Below are 17,566 nucleotides of genomic sequence, written 5' to 3'. Positions count from 1 at the left end.
ATATACATCACAGGATGGAAGGACATAGAGAGAAATGTTTAAAATGGCTTTCTCTATAAGATGGGATCCTAAAGAACTTCCGTTTTCTTCTTTTGTTCTTTTCAATTTGCCTTTATAAAAATATCAGTATTATGAGTGTATTATTTTTGTAGTCAGAGAAAGAAGCTTTAAAATTTTTCCTTTTATGGAAAGATATAAAAAATAAAATGTCACCCAGAAGCCTACAGCGATTGGAAAGAAATCTGGTGAACTGACACATTGTAACTGACTGTACTTCAATTAAAAAAAAAATCTGCTGTATGTGTACAACAAACTCCTAATGAGAAGGAGGTTAGTGAAGATGCTGCAACATCATGGCTATGAATTTGAGGTTTGAGTCCACGTAGACCTAGGCATCATTCTGATCTTAAGTGGTTCCCTCATCCATAAAATGTATAATTCAAAAGGTTAAGTGAGAAACTCATGAAAAGCATTGAGCCCAGCACCTAAATTAGTACAATAAACACTGGCTATGATCACTCATCTCATTTAATCCTCCCAATAATCTAATTAGGAAGCATCATTATTCCGTCTCCTAGATTCGCAAAACAAGTCTAAGAGGAGTCAAGTACTTTCCCCCAATCCAAGATTTTCACCTGAGTTTTCCCGATAGGAGAGCCCAGGCACCTGGATCTGCACCAAATTTCAGCTGAGATCTGCACAAACACGGCAAACATCACTGTCTGTTTATCTTCATTGATCAAGATAACTCTTACTCTAATGGAAGCGTTAACTAAAATTAGAGCGCTTCTTCCCTGCTTGTGTTTTTAAGACTGATGGAGGGGATGTCTAAAACCGCGGGGAGATGGAGCTGCAAGAGTGTTTAGAGACCTTAAAAATGAGGGCATCATGACCCAGGAATGCTCACGGACCTGAATGTTACTAATGTTTTGTGGCTGGAACTGGACCTGCCAGCCCATGCAGCTCCATGCCCACCCCACCCACCTAAGTCAAGGCCTGATCCCACACCTCCCTGTGCGCTGGCCCGTGCAGTCCTGTGCGATCACCGCCTCCAGGCTCCCCTCTCCCCAAGGCAAAGAGCACCAGGCGCTTCTCCTCCAGGGCGCTTCTCCAAACCTTCATCATCGTCACAGGCTTCCCTCTCTCTCTCTCTATCTCTCTCTCTATATATTTATTTTTTAATCTTTAGTTTCTGAAGTCCAATTCATGAGCAGTTTCATATAAGGAGCAATTCTTGAATCAGGAAAGAAATAAAAAGCCCTGCTCGTGGGCAGCTGTGCTGAGCGAAGAGGGAAATGAAGGCTTGCTGCCTTCCCCCACCCGCAGGTCGTCTCTACTGGTAAGGATCAGTGGGCACGCGGGCTGCCAGCCAGGGGGAGGGGGAGAAGAAATGAAATCTTAGTTTCCAAAGAGCATGGGGAATAAAACTGCTGGGGGAAAAAAAAATGTGATCTTCCCAAAGACAAGACAGGCAGAGAAGAGTCAATAAAACTACCAGGTAACTATGAAAACATTTTGACTACCCTGCTTTCTATGCGGTCTCCTCCCAACATGCATTCATGTTGCCCCCGCCACTTCCCTCCCCCCGCCCCCAACCAGCAGTGCTCTGTCATCATCGTGACAACACATTTCAACTCATAGTATTTGAGAGCTGCTCTCAGTGCTCTGAGTTTAGTTGGGTGTCCATTCTCATCTGAAGGACACTTCCATACAGTTTCCCACTGTGGTCCAGTTTTCCTTATGTCACCTCCAGTGGAAAGCCACTTGATGATAAAGATGAGTTAGGTTGCATTAAACCAGCAAGAAATAGATACGATGTTTCAATGGTTAGTAGGATGAGCCTTCCTATATATGTAGGAAGAAATCCCAAGATTCAAGCTATGTTTCCTCACATCCTAAAATGCTGTGATCTCAAGCTTCTGCCATAAAGTAAGATGACACTCCTTCAGGTCTCACCTGCCTCTATCGTAAAATAAGGATGGCACAGCCACCTGGTGCCAGGTGGCTGTGTCAAATAGATGGTTTTGTGAATCCCTTTCAGTTCCACAGTTCATTTATCTTTTCTGTATCTAACTTGTATTCACTTTTAATAGCCTCATCGAAATATTATTGGCACACAATAAATTGTACATATTCAAAGAAAACACAGACAAAGAAAGACCAATACTGTATGATATCACTTATATGTGGAATCTAGTGAATAAAACACTACTGAATAAGACAAGAAGTAGACTCGTAGGTGTGGAGAAGAGTTACCAGTGGGGAGAGGGAAGGGAGGAGGGGCAAGATAGGGTAGGGGATTAACAGGTACAAACTGTTAGCTATTAGGTGTAAAATAAGCTACAAGGATTTATTGTACAACACGGGGAATGTAACCAATATTTTATGATAATTATAGATGGAGTATAACCTTTAAAAATTGTGAATCATTATATTATACACCTATAAATTATATTGTACAGCAACGATACTTGAATTAAAAACTTAAATAAAATAAATTCTTTAAAAAAAATAAAGAAAACAATGTGATAAGTTTGATGTGTGTGTACAGCCATGAAACCAGCACCATCATAAGACAATGAACATATTCCACACCCCACCCATTTCCTCTTCACACTCGGTAATCTCTTCCTTCTCTCACTTTACATTATTTTCCACTTCCTGGAACTTTACATCACAGAATCACATAGTGGGTACTCGTCACTGTCTGGACATAGTTTATTTATATAGTCAAAAATACTTCCCAGATTCCACTAGCTGCAGACAAAGCCTTGTCTTCCAGGCGGATGGTGAGTGTGAGAAAGAAACAGTGAGTCAGGAAAGAGTGAGCGAATGCTAGTCTTGACAGGGTGGTCACTCTGGAGCTGTGTGGATACTGGGGGAGAGCCGTTCCAGGACACAGGAAGGACAGAACGTTCTCTGAGTTTCTGAACTCCATTCTGCACACGTTTCCAAAGGGGCAAAAGGTCCTCCCAAAGCCTGCTCTCTTTAGAAACTGTAGAAGCGTGAAGGCCTGGCCAGCTCTGTCTTGGAAAGACTGCATATTGTGAGTTAGGAAAATGGGTCCCCTCCTTTTCTTCCTCGCTTCTTCCAGGACCGGCTGGAACGCAGCCACCTGTCTGAGGGCAGGGATTTTCCAAGCTCCCAGCTGCAAATGGGCCCCCTTTGTTCCTGCCGATCTCATGCAGAGAGCCCTGGGAACAGTCCTATCAGCTCCTCAGCAGAGGATGACACTTCTTCCAAAGCAAGTCGGGAAAGCCAGCTTCCCACCGGCCCCTCCCCATTTGGTTCAGGGGCTACGTTCTGTCCCTCGCAGGCCGCCCTGAAGCTCACTTCCCTGAGGGGCACTTACAAGGCAGAGCCCCTGGTGTGATCGGGAGGAAATAAACAACCAAGCAAAAAGCCCTATCTATGAGGTTGCCAAAATGCTCACCACGTAGCATCCTTTGGAATTAAAACAGCAAAGTTCCATTGTTAAAATTGCAAATCTGGCGCAGTGTTGATGACCCATTAGAGTGTTATCTACTTTCAGTGCCTGTTTGACTCCTGACCTCCCCACCAAATGTACATTTGTGTCCTAATCTCAGAGTCTGTGAACAGAACTGGCGCCCTTATAAGAGAGAGGAGGGGAGAAAACACACACAGACAGAGGAAGAGGCCACATGAAGACGGCGGCGGAGGGGAAGTGACATGGCCACCAACCAAGGAATGCTCGGGGCCACCAGCAGCTCCAAGAAGCGAAGAAAGAGCCTCCCCTGGAAGCTTCCAAATGTCAGCCCTGCCGGCACCTTGATTTTGGACTTCTGCCCTCCGGAATTGTGAGAGAATAGTTTTTTGTTTCAAGCTGCCCAGTTTGTGGTGATTTGTTTCAGCAATCGCAGGAAACTAACACCTTAGAATTCGTTCATTACATTAGCTTCTGCTGATCTTCTGGCCCTCAAAGCTCTGGGACCTGGGACACTTACACGTTTCGCAGGGAAGGGAAACGGGGCACTGGGAAATACTGGTGAAGAGGTTGGGACGAGCAGACCGGGGTGGGGGCACATAATGGGGTCACACCAAAATACAATGGGGAACAAGAGGGCGGGGCACCCAGGGTGAGGAGTAGGCAAGGCCTGGGCCCTCGAGGGGTGATGACAACAAACCCCACTGCCTGCACTTGACGTTCCCGCAGCGTTTTGTCCCTGCAGCCTCTCGTCCATGGCCCAGAGATTGGAACCCACTTCCAGGAGGGGCTCTGGCTCTCCCCACACAAGCCGTGGATCCAACTCAGTCTCCTTGGCATAGGCCCCGGGCTGAGCAAGAAGATTTATGGAAAACGTTCTCAGGCTGCATGTCTCTGAAGTGAAAGCTCAAAGAACCATCTGAGTCACGCTCGAAGGCAAAACCACGGCGGTTGGCTTCAGATGAAGAAGTCGCAGGCAACCCAACCCCAGTTTGGAAGACAGTTCGCCTGTGATGTGTCACCCCGAGAAGGCTCCAGGGACAAAAGAGAAGAGTCTGAATTAGCAAGCTGGCGCCCGTCCCGCTGCGGGTGGAACACACACACAAGCCCAAGGCGGCTCCCGGCTGCCAGAGGAAACTTCTTGCCCAAATGCCTTTTCTTGGCTGATTTTGATGGCGGTGATCGATCAAGCAGCCTCCTTGGGAAGCACCTTGAGGATACAGGGAGGGGAAGAAACCTTCCTTTGGGGTTTCCAAAACATTCCCCTTTCATGCTTGTTTTTACTTAGTCATTGCCTCCCTCCTGGCCTCCGGCACCGAGCCTGCCTCCCGCCTGCCCCAGGTAACCAGAGCCCCGAGAGTGCACAAAGCACCACTGTGCCAGAGTGATGTTATCAGGCGGGCCTGGCCTGCTCCACACGGTAAGACAGCAGCCGAGCCAGGGTGGCCGGACCCGGAGCTGAAACAGGACTCCCATGCTGCTGACCGAGGACAGAGTGGCCTTTGTGAGGGACAAATCATATTTAGGCTCGTGCCTTATTAACATTGCAGTCATCAGAGCATTTTCTTTCCTGACTTCCAGCGCCAAAACCCTGTATAGGCTTCTGTAGGACGCAGATCAACCCTGGAGTTGACATTGGATGGAAAGGATGGGGTGGTTCTATTTGGCTTCCGTCTTTGTGGACCCGTCAGAGCACTGAGCACACCCCAGTGCATGATGCAGAGCAAATCTTGTGGCTGAACCATAAGGCTTGATTGAAAACTTGTCATAGGAGAGGTTAAACCAGAAAAAATGTGGTCGTCATTGAGGGAAGGAGTGTTTTTCATAGGAGAGCCTGCAGATTCAGGACTCTGTAACCTTGGATGTGTATTTGCACTCTGCCAACGGGTGGCTTTGGACAAGTCACCTGAACTGTCTGAGCCTCGGTTTCCTCATCTGTAGAATGGAGATAATAGTGCCTACTTAGTAGAGTCACTGTGATGATTGCAGACAGCAAATGCAGACAAACTGGCACGTAGTAGATGCTCACGAAACAGCAGCTTTCATGTTAAAAGGATCCCCACCCCTCAACTCCAGAACTGTCAGAATTGGTCTCAATAGCCCTATGACACAGATGGATATGCGTATTAAGGTCTTAAAAATGTAGTGTAGAATCTGGCACAAATGAAGAGAAAAATCTTTCAATAAACCAAAAGGATATTAACAGCCAGAAGTTTCAGTACCATAACCCCTTTAATCACACGAAAGTGCCCCCATGTAATGAGCAGGGCCAGGTCAGGGAAAAACGCTGCCATGTAAAAGCAAGACAATTTGGTTGTGGACTTTCCAGGTTCCCACCTCCAAGTCAGATGCTGGCCCCCGTCAGCTGTGCACCTTGTAAAGCAAAGCCCTGATGGGCAGGCTGTGAAGAGGCTCAGGTCTCCACCCAGCCAGCCATCGGGGAGTCAGGCCGGCCTGGAGAGGAGACAAAGCAGCACGGCACCACGGTGAAGGGGTCAGCCTTTTCCACCTACGGCAGGGCTGAGCCTCCTCCTGACAGAGGTTGTAGGCTGTCAGTTTCAATTCTCTGAGTGCAGAAAGTCTCAACACTCACAGCGCGCACAGATGGAAGACCCACTATCCGCTTATGGTTATACTGGGCCCTGTTGGCTGTTTAGAATCCCCCTCTTGCTATAAGGTCCTCTGAGGACCCTATTAAAAGTTCTCTTGGCTAAAATTCACTGGCACATAACTGGTTAGGACACTCACAGAAAATTTCATCCCTCATCAAAGCCCAGCTCAAACAACCAAACCTCCTCCACCAAACCTTCAACTACGCACCCTTCGATCATAATAGCCCAGTGTTTACACCATTCGTGTGACCAGAGAAGATCAGATTGTCCAAGAGCAAGTTTATACAATTTAGGAGAGGTGGAGGGGAGGGAGCATCTTTTAAAAAGACAGAACACAAACTTGTAATTCAAATCTGACTTTTACAAAGTATGTAAATATTTATTTAGAACGGAAAAAGAGATAACAAATTATAAAATTTATGTATGATTTATATATAAAATATAAACAGCTGGCAAGTACAACAAGCATCACAAAATCCAGGCGGGGGGAAGCACATTTTCAGGAGCCGCCTGCCTGATACATGTTCATATCTTCAAACACTTTTAGATGCATACTATTTCGTATGCATACACACTTTTGCAATATTTTCTGCTATAGAGAATAAAAAATAATTCCATCTTTCTTTTAGCATGATTAATTGGAAAGTGTTACTATTGATCAGTGGGATGCATGGAACGTGTAAACACACAAGAGATTTACTCAGTTTTGTGCGACGGTTACAATTTGTTCATACAAACTCAGGAATTCTGACAAAGTCTGTACCACGTGATCCCCATTACACACCCACATACCCACACAGCCTACATATATACGTGCACTGGGTATGGGTGTGTTTGTAATTATACTTCACCTTTAAGTGTGTCCCTGACTTGAGGAAAGTTCCATTTTGATTAGTCATTGAAAAAAGCCAAATCCTGCACTTCCAACTGGAAGTTTGGAAGAATTTTCCAAAGACTAGCTTCTGGCTCCATCTATTTCAAGTCTTCCTTCCGTACCACGATCTGCATGCTTCTGGTGCCAGGCGTGAGGGGACCTCTGGCCCTGCATCTTTGTTTCATCAGTGACTTGGAACGTGGATGGTAGGCGTATTCTTGGGAGCCACTTCTGCACCAACTTGGCTAGATTCACTGCACACAGAAATGACTGTGGAAAGCACTGACCCAAAACCTCTGCAATCGCCATTCAACTGCCCCTGAACCAAATGTTCAAATTGCTCTTGTACCACCACCCAACACGGGGGAGATGGGGTGGAGAGAAAGGCAGAGTAGAAGAGAAGGTCTTAACTGATTTCTATTTAAATATCTTCAGTATGTACATTTCCCCAAAACCCATGACTACTTGAATGCATCCCTAGAACTTCTCCAAGAGTCTTTGAAGGCACCTGTGGAAATGAGCTGTCCAGAGACATAAGCTGCGTTAGTGTCTCAGCGACTCTCACCATTTCTATCACCTTTCTGGATTAACCTATTATATTGTTATTTACCATCATTCTGCATTTATGTCCTGTCTTTACCACTTACGACCTATGCGATTTGAGCCAGGTGCATTAACCTTGCTGAGTTTCAGCTTGAAAATCTGGAGAATGGGGGTAAAATAGAGAATGTTCGGGAAGCTCTTGGGAGAATGGTGGGAGGTGATGAGTGGGAAGGATCTCAGAAGTCAGCAAACAGCTCCCATGCTCATGGCAAATCCCGTGATGGAAGTGGCAATGGAGGTGTCTGTCATACTCATGAGTTATGACATAGGGAACAAAATAGTGAGTCTTTGAACCGACTTTGGATTGCCCTCAGGATGATAGTCAATTTTCTAACAGCGCTTATGAGGCCCTCTGTGGTCTGGCCTGCTCACCTCTCCCACTGCCTCATCTCCAAAACCTCCCTCTCTCACACTCCCCTACTCCATCCTTGCTGCTGGACCACGAGGAATTTCTCCACCGTGCAACCTCTCTCCGGCCTTCAGGCCTTTTCCCACGCTGGTCCCTTTGTCTGGAAGACTCTTACCTTCACACTCTCTCCCTTTGCCTCACTACTTTCTTTTTCTTCTTTTTTTTCTTTTTAGTTTTTAATTGAAGGATAGTCAGTTTACAACGTGTCAGTTTCTGGTGTATAGCATAATGTTTCAGTCATACACAACATACGTATATTCCTTTTCATATTCTTGTTCATTATAGGTTATTACAAGACACTGAATATAGCTCCTTGTGCTGCACAGCAGGACCTTGTCTGCTTGTTCTCCCCTACTAGGGCTCCATGAGGACTCACAGTACTTAGTGCAGCGACTGACGAACCCTAGGTGCTCAACAACTATTTGTCAATGATTGTTTAAGTGAGAATAAGAAGAAAAGCTGACCCTCCAACCCCTTGGTGGCATCTGGAAGAGGCAGCACGGGGATGGGAACCCTTGGGATTGCTCTTCAGGCGATTGGCTGGCTCCAGAGCACAGGAGACTTTCTCCTATCGGATGGCAGAGTGTGAAAGCCTCACTCCCTACGGGCCTCTTTTCAAGGAGCGTGGACACCATTTGCTGGAGTCAGTGACCCCACACCTCAAAGGGTTTGCAGAGCTTGTTGGACTAAATGAAGGAACCTTGTACAGGTCAGGGACAGTTGCCCTGATAACACAGGCCTCCCTGGTTGCTGAGTGACCAGCCACATAAAGGAGGTGCAGGTGTCTGTATGAGGTGGGGTGTTCACTCAGTGGCCAGCCCTGGGGCTGCTCTGAACAGGAAGGACTCTGCCTGCTGTGGAAGCACGGGAATAGAAGTAGAAGAAAGAAATGGGTCATTAATCAGAAGACAATGGCCTGAGGTCAGCCTTCTTTCAACCCTCAAATTCGTCTCTAAGGCTCAGGATGTAGCCTACAAATCAACTTTTTTTCTGGAAAAGTGTCTAACCTGTGTTTGAATAATTCCCCATTCTCCTCCACAGCAGGCAGAAGCAGGAAGCCTCTTATATCATGAATTTTTTTTAGGTGCAATGGGGAGGTTACTTTACACACTCTTAATTGTCCATTATGGTCTGAAATTCCACAATTAGACATGCATTCCTTTGGCTTAGTGTTTCTTTCCCTGTTAAAATACAAACATCACTGCCAGTCTGTACTTTGAACTGTCCCCATATTTACACTTATATTACTTGATATAATCCACTCCTGACCTCGGGATCTGCTACTTGAGTCAGGAGAGTAGGGAGTACGCTAAAGGGGATTTTGAACCCCAAAGTCATCGTCACCTCTTTTTCAATTTTTCCAAGTGCTTTTGTCCCTGCCTCAACTCGCATCAGGTTACATAATAGTCATCCTGTGACACTCTTTACCATGGGTATTTTTTTTTCTTTCTCTGCATTTTCCTACCTCTCTCCCTCCATTATTTTTCTCCTTTCATTCAATTTCTTCTCCACTTTTCTCTCTACTCCATCTACCCCAAGCCTGCAGGGACACCCACACATATGCTGACGGGCATTCTTCAGCACAAGGGCAGTGCAGTATGCGACAGACAGCACGAAGACTTTGTTTACTTAGCTTCCATTGTCCAGTAGCTGTGTGACTTTGGACAAGTCACCAGTCTTTCTTTTCTCCTTTGGCAAGTGGGAATAATAAGTTACACCAGCTGCAAGCTCTTGGGCCCTCTCCCAGAGCTCCCAAAGAGAGATCTCCATGACTGTGGCCCAAAAGCCCACGTTCGCCAAGCCTCCCAGGTGATTCTCACGTTCTCTAAAGTTCGAGAGCTACTGTCTCCCACGTCAATCTTAGTACCTAAACTGACTATTGCAATAAAGGACAGAAAAGCACTCATCAGATTTTACTGACTATTCATAGCAGTAAGATCACCTTTTTCCACTGGCCATTCAGACCCAAGGAAATGATTCGCCAGGAGGCTCACAACTGGTTAGTGATAGAGGCAGAAGGCAACCCAAGTTCCATGCTTTGGGGTTCAGGTCTGTCTCTACCGCACCATCCTGTCTGACCCTCCAGCCACCACTCATCCTTCCTTCCAAAGAGTTCTCACCACTGAACAAAGGAACCATGAGAGTTCTAGAACCGGCAGGCAAAAAGAGTAAAGTAAGTGTGTGTGTCTGTGTATGTGAGAGAGTCAGACACACAGACACAGAGCAGAGAGACAGAGAAAGATAGAGACATAGAGACAGAAACAGATAAATAGAGGGAGAGAGGTATCTCCCTCTTTTATTTCCTGCACTCATTACATTTTCTCTTATTTCCGAATTCATCATAAAGGTTAGATGCCTGATATGTTCTTTCTAAATTCCTGAAAATTCAACTTTAGGTGAATATCATCATAATTAAATTCCATTACAGGGAAAGGGTTTAGAAGACTAATGACATTTTTTTCCCCTTGATACTGAAATTTGATCTATACGTCCATTTAGGTATCTTATGTGCTTCCTTATAGTTGAGAACTGTTCTATCAAGTTTCAGGCTTCCACCTGATAAAAGATTTTTGGACCAAGATACTCATTTAAAACATTAGCTATTATCTGGCAGGGAAATTAATTTAATGATGCCTCAGGAAAAGTGAAGTTGAAAGAGCAGTCGTCTGAATGTCAGCAGATTCTAGGTTCCAGCCCAAAGAATGAGCTTGGAACCCCCGGGTAAGTCCCTTGTCTTCCTGTGACTTATACATGAAAAGCATTCAGAATAGTTCATGGTACATAGCACTTTCCTCAGTGAACATAGGCACTGCATTACTAAATGTGAGTTTTTACCAAAGAAGAAATCTCGCACAATCTACCAGAGGAACGGAAGCGTCATTGCCTGATGGGGTCCACAGCATCATGAGAAGTAAGAGTCTGTAGCTGGTTCATGAAACACAGCAGAGAATGTGGGAAGAGCACTTCAAACGGAGGGGCAGCACCTTTGTAGACGGGTGGGGAGGGGTGTCATGTGTGTGAACACCTGGAGCAGAGGGCCATGCTGGGCACATCATTCTCCATCATGAGAGGCTGGCACAGGACAGTGTCAGGAGAGCAGAGTATGCTCTGTGAGGGAGGGGTCTGGATGGATCCCAGCAACCTACCAGATGGGGTGGGGGTGGGGCGCCCACAACTGTCCATCAAGCACGACCCAGAGGCCCAGGGCAGAGGATACTGGAACGGGAAGGTGGGGATCAAGGCGCCATCAAAGAAGGAGAGTGCTAATACGAACCCAGCTTGAAACCAGCTCAAATCAGCTGGCCCTGCACTGGGGGCAGCTACTTAACAGAACAGACATGCTAACCGGACAGTGAGGCAAGAACTGCCTTAAGGAGTTTGGTTTAGTTTCAATGCTAAGTCCAGTAGTGGAAAAAAAAGGCAGATACATCAACACGTAGTTGTGTCTTTTCTCAGAGACCTGCTATGCAGTATCAAAATAGCTGGTGGAGAAGAAACCGTGTCCACCTTCCAACCTAGGTGCATTGTGCAGAAACGTTCCTGAGGGGTGTGTCTCATGCCCTCTATTGACGCCCTTCAGCATCTCTTCAGATCCTCTTTCTCTAGCTGCTGAAACGGGCTTCACAGAGGTGACTGGACAGTCCCCCATCTCAGACCTTGGCCACTCGCCTCCCACCTCCAGCCCTTTCTGTGAATGCCGTGCTTTGGGGAAACTCAAAAAGCTCCCTGGAGACCCAACCTACCCAACCCAGGAGTGCAGCATCTCAAAGGCAAAACTTCGACCCATGGTAGACAGGAGCCAGGGGAGGAATGCTCTTCCTTTACTCCCCGCTTGGATGGTCTTGAAATGCACTTCCAAGGGTGTCTCGGACTGCCCGGTCAAGCAAGCAGTCACCTGTGTTGGTGACCAGCTAGCTCACTCCTCCCATGCTTTGCTGTGCCCATCCTTCACTTCTGCTTCCTGTGACCCTTCTCCTCTGTTAAACCTCTTACTCAGCTCTGCTGTCTGAGACATCTACTAACTGAATGTGTTCTATCATCTTGTAGATGTAAGTCAGAACAACGGAGATTTTAACAACCAACCTACCTACCAGGAACAGATCGATAGAAAAGTTTCCTAGGGAAAAGCTGCAAGCAGCCGGTTTTTTCTGGTCATCAGATTTCCTAATTCCCCTAACCCAGACTTGTTTGATAAAGTTTGGATAATATTCAGCATACTCACCATAGTTTGGAAGAGAGAAAACGTGTTTGTTGATAAGGTTGATCTGGATGGACCTACTGTTTCAGTGGGTAGAAGAAATACCTTGTTTGGTATATTGGTAACCACATGCCCAGAGCAGAGGCACCGATACCATTGGAAGGAGGAAGTAGCTTATCATCAGTCCTAATGAATGAAAATCTCTGACATCACTCGTCTAAGTAAGTCTAAGAATTACTTGCTTATTTTCTATTGAATTTCATGGGTAAAACTTTCCTCACCGCTTCAGAAGTATATACATTTGAAGTTTAATAGATCACTTTTTAGAGGTTTTTAAAAATGTTTCCTGCACAATTTAAAGTGCTTTAATGGATTATCATTCTTAATATTCACAACAACTCTGATGGGAGTACAGTACTATTGCTATTACCCATTTTATAATGAAGAAAGCTGAGACCGAGAGATGTAAAGTCACTTCTCAAGGATCACACAGCCCTTGAACACTGCACAGTAGAGCTGGGATGTGGACCGAGCAGGGGTAAGAGTAGGGGTTACACTGTAGACAATGTTTGTATTTTGTAAGTGTCTCACTTGCTACATGAACTTCCGCGAATACCCACAACAGCACTATGAGCGAAGTATCACTTTTTGCATTTCAGTGTGAAGAGCCAAGCCCCACGTTCACCACACCCGCCAGCATCAGTACCGGTCTAACTGCAGACACCATGCTCCTCCCACTGCATCATAGCGATGCTGAAGCTGATGCCTTCTCTGCAGGCATTGCCTAACCCAGGTAACCATGATATGCCTCACAGGGCAGGGAAAAGAGGAGACAAGCCTGGGAGTGCACAAGGTGGGGGAACAAATAGAAGACGCCAAGTAAAGCTGGAACCACCAATGGTTATCACCTTGGTGAGGAAGGCATTATTAGAACTCTCTCAACCTGGGAAGAGGAAGGAAAATCAATGCTCCCCAACAGGGGAGGTAGGCAAAGGAAAAATTTTCTCTCCTGAAAATTCTTAACCATTAGCCAACCCTCATGAGTGGTTGAAGTCCAAATTCATATTACGTGAATTGACTGAAAATCTTAAGTCAAAAAATTGCATTAAAAAGTAAGCTCATGATGGTAATATACCCTATTACTCGGCAAAAGAATATATTCAAAGCTGAAAGTACCCATCTTCAACCCAGGTCTCAAATAATTCCCACAGGCATGTTTCCAAAAATATAAGCTCAAAGGAAAAAAGAAAATCACAAAATACCACAAGAAAACAAGGCACCAAGAATGAGAGCTCATCAAAACACAGTAGACCAATCAGACCTGTCAAAACTTCAGCTTCCAGAACTATCAGGCATAGATTGTTAAAAAAAAAAAAAAAAAGCGTGCTAAATGTATTTGAAGAAATAAAATGAGAATTTAAAATGTGAGCAAAGAGTTAAGAGACTATTAAAATTACCAAGCAAACTTAAAAAAAAAAGTAAGATAGAATTTTTAGAAATAAAATACAGTAATTGAAATTTTAAAACATTTTTAAAATGGTTTTTATTTCCAGGAGCATGACAGATTATGTATCTAAACCAACTCTCCCACAAAATATAACTTAAAATGTTAGACAAAATGTTCAATCCTTTTAAATGCATCCATGAGCTGGAATAAATGTAAGGAAGAGTCAGTCAATATTTAAGTAAAGGAGCAAACTCAGAACAGTAAGTAGAGGCCGAAACAGTTTTTTGATGAATTTGAGCATCAGTTTTCTCAGTTCTTTTAGGAATTGAGTAATAGGTAAAGTTAGGGCCACCCAAGTTAAGTAATCTAATAGAAGATGCCTGCAGAACATCTGGACCCCAGAGAGCCACAGGCTTAATATAAAATAAAATCAATTGTATCAGTCTCTGAATTTGAATGGAAGTGGGGGCAATTACCACCACTAAACATCAGAGCTCAAGCAGGTCCTCATGCAACCTGGATGGTTCAAAAACCCTCAGTGTCAGCACTCAGTTTGGTCTCAGACTGACAGAAGCCAATGCAAGTCCACTCCAAAGAAACACCCCTCCATCTCTTCTTTGGTATTTCTTTTCTTGGGTACTTTTCAAAGACAAAGTACCAACGAAGAAAAAGTGCTTTCCATTATAATTTATTAAATTAACAGGGAAACAGGCACCATGAGCGAAATCCTGCAAGAACGGCAGGCAGAAGAATCAAACTTGCAAACACATTACAAATTAGACTGATCAGATGAGAATACGAAATATGAGTAGTAAGGGTGAAGAAATCCAGATAGAAACCTAAAAATCTACGAACAAACAGATGAAAAAAGGAAATAAATAGAACCCTATTGAAGTTAAAAAAAAAATCCTAAATAGATCACAGATTTAAATGCAAAAGGGAAAAACCTACCTCTCTTCAGAATCCCAGAGTAGTCAAGAATTACTTCAACAAGGTGTGAAAACTGTCACCCAGAAAAAAGATAAATTTAACTCTATTAAAATTAAGAATTTCTGTAAGTAAAACCACAGTGAAATATCCCCTCACACCTAGAATGGCTATTATCAAAAAAACGAAAACAAAAGAGAACAAGAGTTAGAGAGGTTGTGGAGAAGTTGGAATCCCCATGTACTCTTGGTGGGAATGTAAATTGATGCAGCCACTGTGGAAAACAATTTCAAGTTTCTTCAAAAACTTTAAAATAGAACTTTCCATATGACTCAGCAGTATGTACCCCAAAAGAATTAAAATTGGGGTCTTAAAGAAGTATCTACACTCCCATGTTCACTGCAGCATTATTCACAATTGCCAACATGTGTAAACAACTCAAGTGCACATCAACAGATAAACAGATAAAGAAAACGTGGTGTACACATGCAATGAAATATTATTCAACCTTAAAAATTAAGGAAACTCTACCATTGGCAACAACGTGGATGAACTTGGAGGACATTATGCTAAATGAAGCAACTCAGTCACAAAAGGACAAATACTGAAAGATTCCATTTACATGAATTATCTAAAATCGTCGAAAGTATAGAAACAAAATAGAAAAGTGGTTGCCAGGGGAGACATTAGGGAGAATCAGGAGTTGTTCCGTGGGTGTTAGGCTATATGTACGCAAGACAATCAAGTTCAAGAGCTCTCCACTACAACCCAGTACCTCTAGTTAACAATAAAATGTTGTGTACTTAAAAAAAAATTTAAGAGGGGTGGAAGGGTATAGCTCAGTGTTAGAGCACATGCTTAGCATGCACGAGGTCCTGGGTTCACTCCCCAGTACTTCCATCAAAAAATGAATGAGTAAACCCAATTATCTCCCCCCCGTAAATAAATAAATAAAATTTAAAAAAAAAAATTTAAGAGGGTAAATCTGTTGAATATTTTACAACACACACACACACACACACACAAAGAAGCACAAGGAAATTTTTGGAGGCGATAGATATGTTTAGCACTTTGATTGCGGTAATGGTATGATGGTACATGCAAATGTCCAAACTCATCAAATTGTATGCGTTAAATATATGCAGTTTTTTGTCTTCAAAGCTGTAACATAATTAAGAATTTCTGTTTATCGGTAGAATTGAGAGTGGAAAGAAAACCACGAATTAGGAGAATACATTTGCAACGTATATATAAACAAAGGGTTATATCGAGATTGCTACCAGTACTCTACCTATCGGTGCAAACCAGTTTTTAAAAAGGACCAAAAACTTGCCGAGACCCTTCACAGAGGAGACAGGAATGGCTGATACATGTGGGAAGATGACGCTTGAGCACCCGAGTAATCAGAGAAGCAAATAAAAATCGTAAGAAGTCTTTTCGTTATTAGCCAATTGTGAAAAAAATAGCATTCTGAGTAAGATACATGTGAACTGCAAAATGCAAATGGCATGTCTAATTATGTGGGGAAATAATTTTACTTTCCTAAATGGAGTTCTCAAGGGGTTCTCTGCCACCACTGAGAACTCCTGCACAGTAAACCCCGTGAGAGCGGTGGGGTTTTTTTCCTCCTCGTTATATTTTCAGCACCTATAGTGCCTGGCACTTAACATAGTCTCATTAAATATTTGATGGAAGGCGAAAGGGAGGAAGGAGGGGAGAAAGGAAGGAAAGATTGAGGGCAAAGATGATGTCCCAGGTGTTTGCACATTTAGGGGATTAAACCTCTCGTCTGTGGCCTGTGTAGATAAAATCCTGAGACTAAGTCCAGGCTCTAAACTTGGGGAGGTCAGTTACACTTGGGGGAGTCAGTGAAGCCCTAGGAATCCATTTTTCCCTGTTTCAGGGGAACAGGCCCCATCCCATGGTGGTGGTGAGGTTCAAGGGTGCTTGGACAGTGGCTGGTCACCCATTAAAGCTTTAAGCAAATGTTAGTTGGCCCCCAAACAGTTTGGCCCCAAGGTCTGAGACCTCCCTGTAAACATGTTTCTGGATCATTTGCCTCCGGAGGCCTCCAGGGCTACAAACCCTCCCTTCCCGCTGGCGGCTGTCTGCACCCCTTGAATGGCAGACAGTCTTTCTCCTGCAATCGGAGATAAAGATACCGGGGGTGTTGACAATAAGCTTCACCTGCCTCACGGGAGCAGGCAGGCTCTGTATCGCTGAATGAGTGTGAATGAAGACCGTGATGGGGCAGAGATACCTGCTTCCCTCAGGGGCAGAGCCAGGTCACGCCTGAGCCCAGGTCAAGAAATTGAGAGGGCCCTGGGGGCCGGTGTGGGGGCTGCAACCCAAACCCATTGTTCACCTTAGGAGAAAGGCCGTCCCCTGTGCCACTCACGGGCCTCCGCCCTCCACCCTGCTCCAGTCTACAAGGCTGGACGTTTAGGAATGTCATCCAGGCTGAGCTTAGCCTCAGTCAGCAGGCAGGTGGGCCACTAGGGACATGGGCACAGGAAGACGGCCTTTCCCTCCATACAGCAGAGGCCGTGTCGGATAAATCGGGGCAGCCTTCCTGGTGCCACACCTGCAGGAGGAGCCCACATCCTCCCGGGGGGTCCGCCTGAGACCAGCTCCCGGACAGAGACACCCTGAAATACCAGCCCTGCCTCCCCTCCTCTCTACCAGGCAGCATCTGACCCAGGTCAGACCCAAAGGGCCAGGGGTTGGGACATGGCTTCCAGGATCAGTGGACTCAGGCTGCAGTGGATGGCAGCAACACCGCCAGCTGCAGCCAACAGAAGTCCCCAGGAGGGTGACATGTAGAGCCACTTAGAGGGTGGAGTCAGCACCGACCACACTCAAGGGTCAAAAAGAGAGAGCAGTGAGGGACAGTAATAGAAATAAGAATCAAATAGCAAGAAGCACATTTCCCTGGGTGACCATTATGTGCCGGGCATTTTACGTGCTTGGTGTCCTTTAATTTCTCACAGCCGCCTTAGTTGTAGGCATTGGCATTATCCCCGCTCTCCTGAGGCCTGGGGAGCTTCACAA

At 45.0% G+C, this 17,566-nt stretch overlaps 1 long non-coding RNA gene across 2 annotated transcripts; it reads left to right on the top strand.

Annotated features, from left to right (window-relative positions):
* The first annotated feature begins 10,719 nt into the window (after nucleotides 1-10,719).
* LOC140687953 (uncharacterized) lies at nucleotides 10,720-15,951 on the top strand. 2 transcript variants are annotated; one of them, XR_012062583.1, is made up of 4 exons: nucleotides 10,720-10,854; nucleotides 11,991-12,362; nucleotides 12,801-12,934; nucleotides 15,712-15,951. It is a non-coding gene; the product is annotated as an uncharacterized lncRNA (long non-coding RNA). The 2 variants fall into 2 exon arrangements; XR_012062584.1 differs by lacking the exon at nucleotides 15,712-15,951 and adding an exon at nucleotides 13,353-13,501.
* Nucleotides 15,952-17,566: the final 1,615 nt, after the last annotated feature.

This window comes from Vicugna pacos, chromosome 21, assembly GCF_048564905.1.
Source record: "Vicugna pacos chromosome 21, VicPac4, whole genome shotgun sequence".
Taxonomy (NCBI): domain Eukaryota; kingdom Metazoa; phylum Chordata; class Mammalia; order Artiodactyla; family Camelidae; genus Vicugna; species Vicugna pacos.
This window is presented reverse-complemented; position numbering and strand designations above follow the sequence as displayed.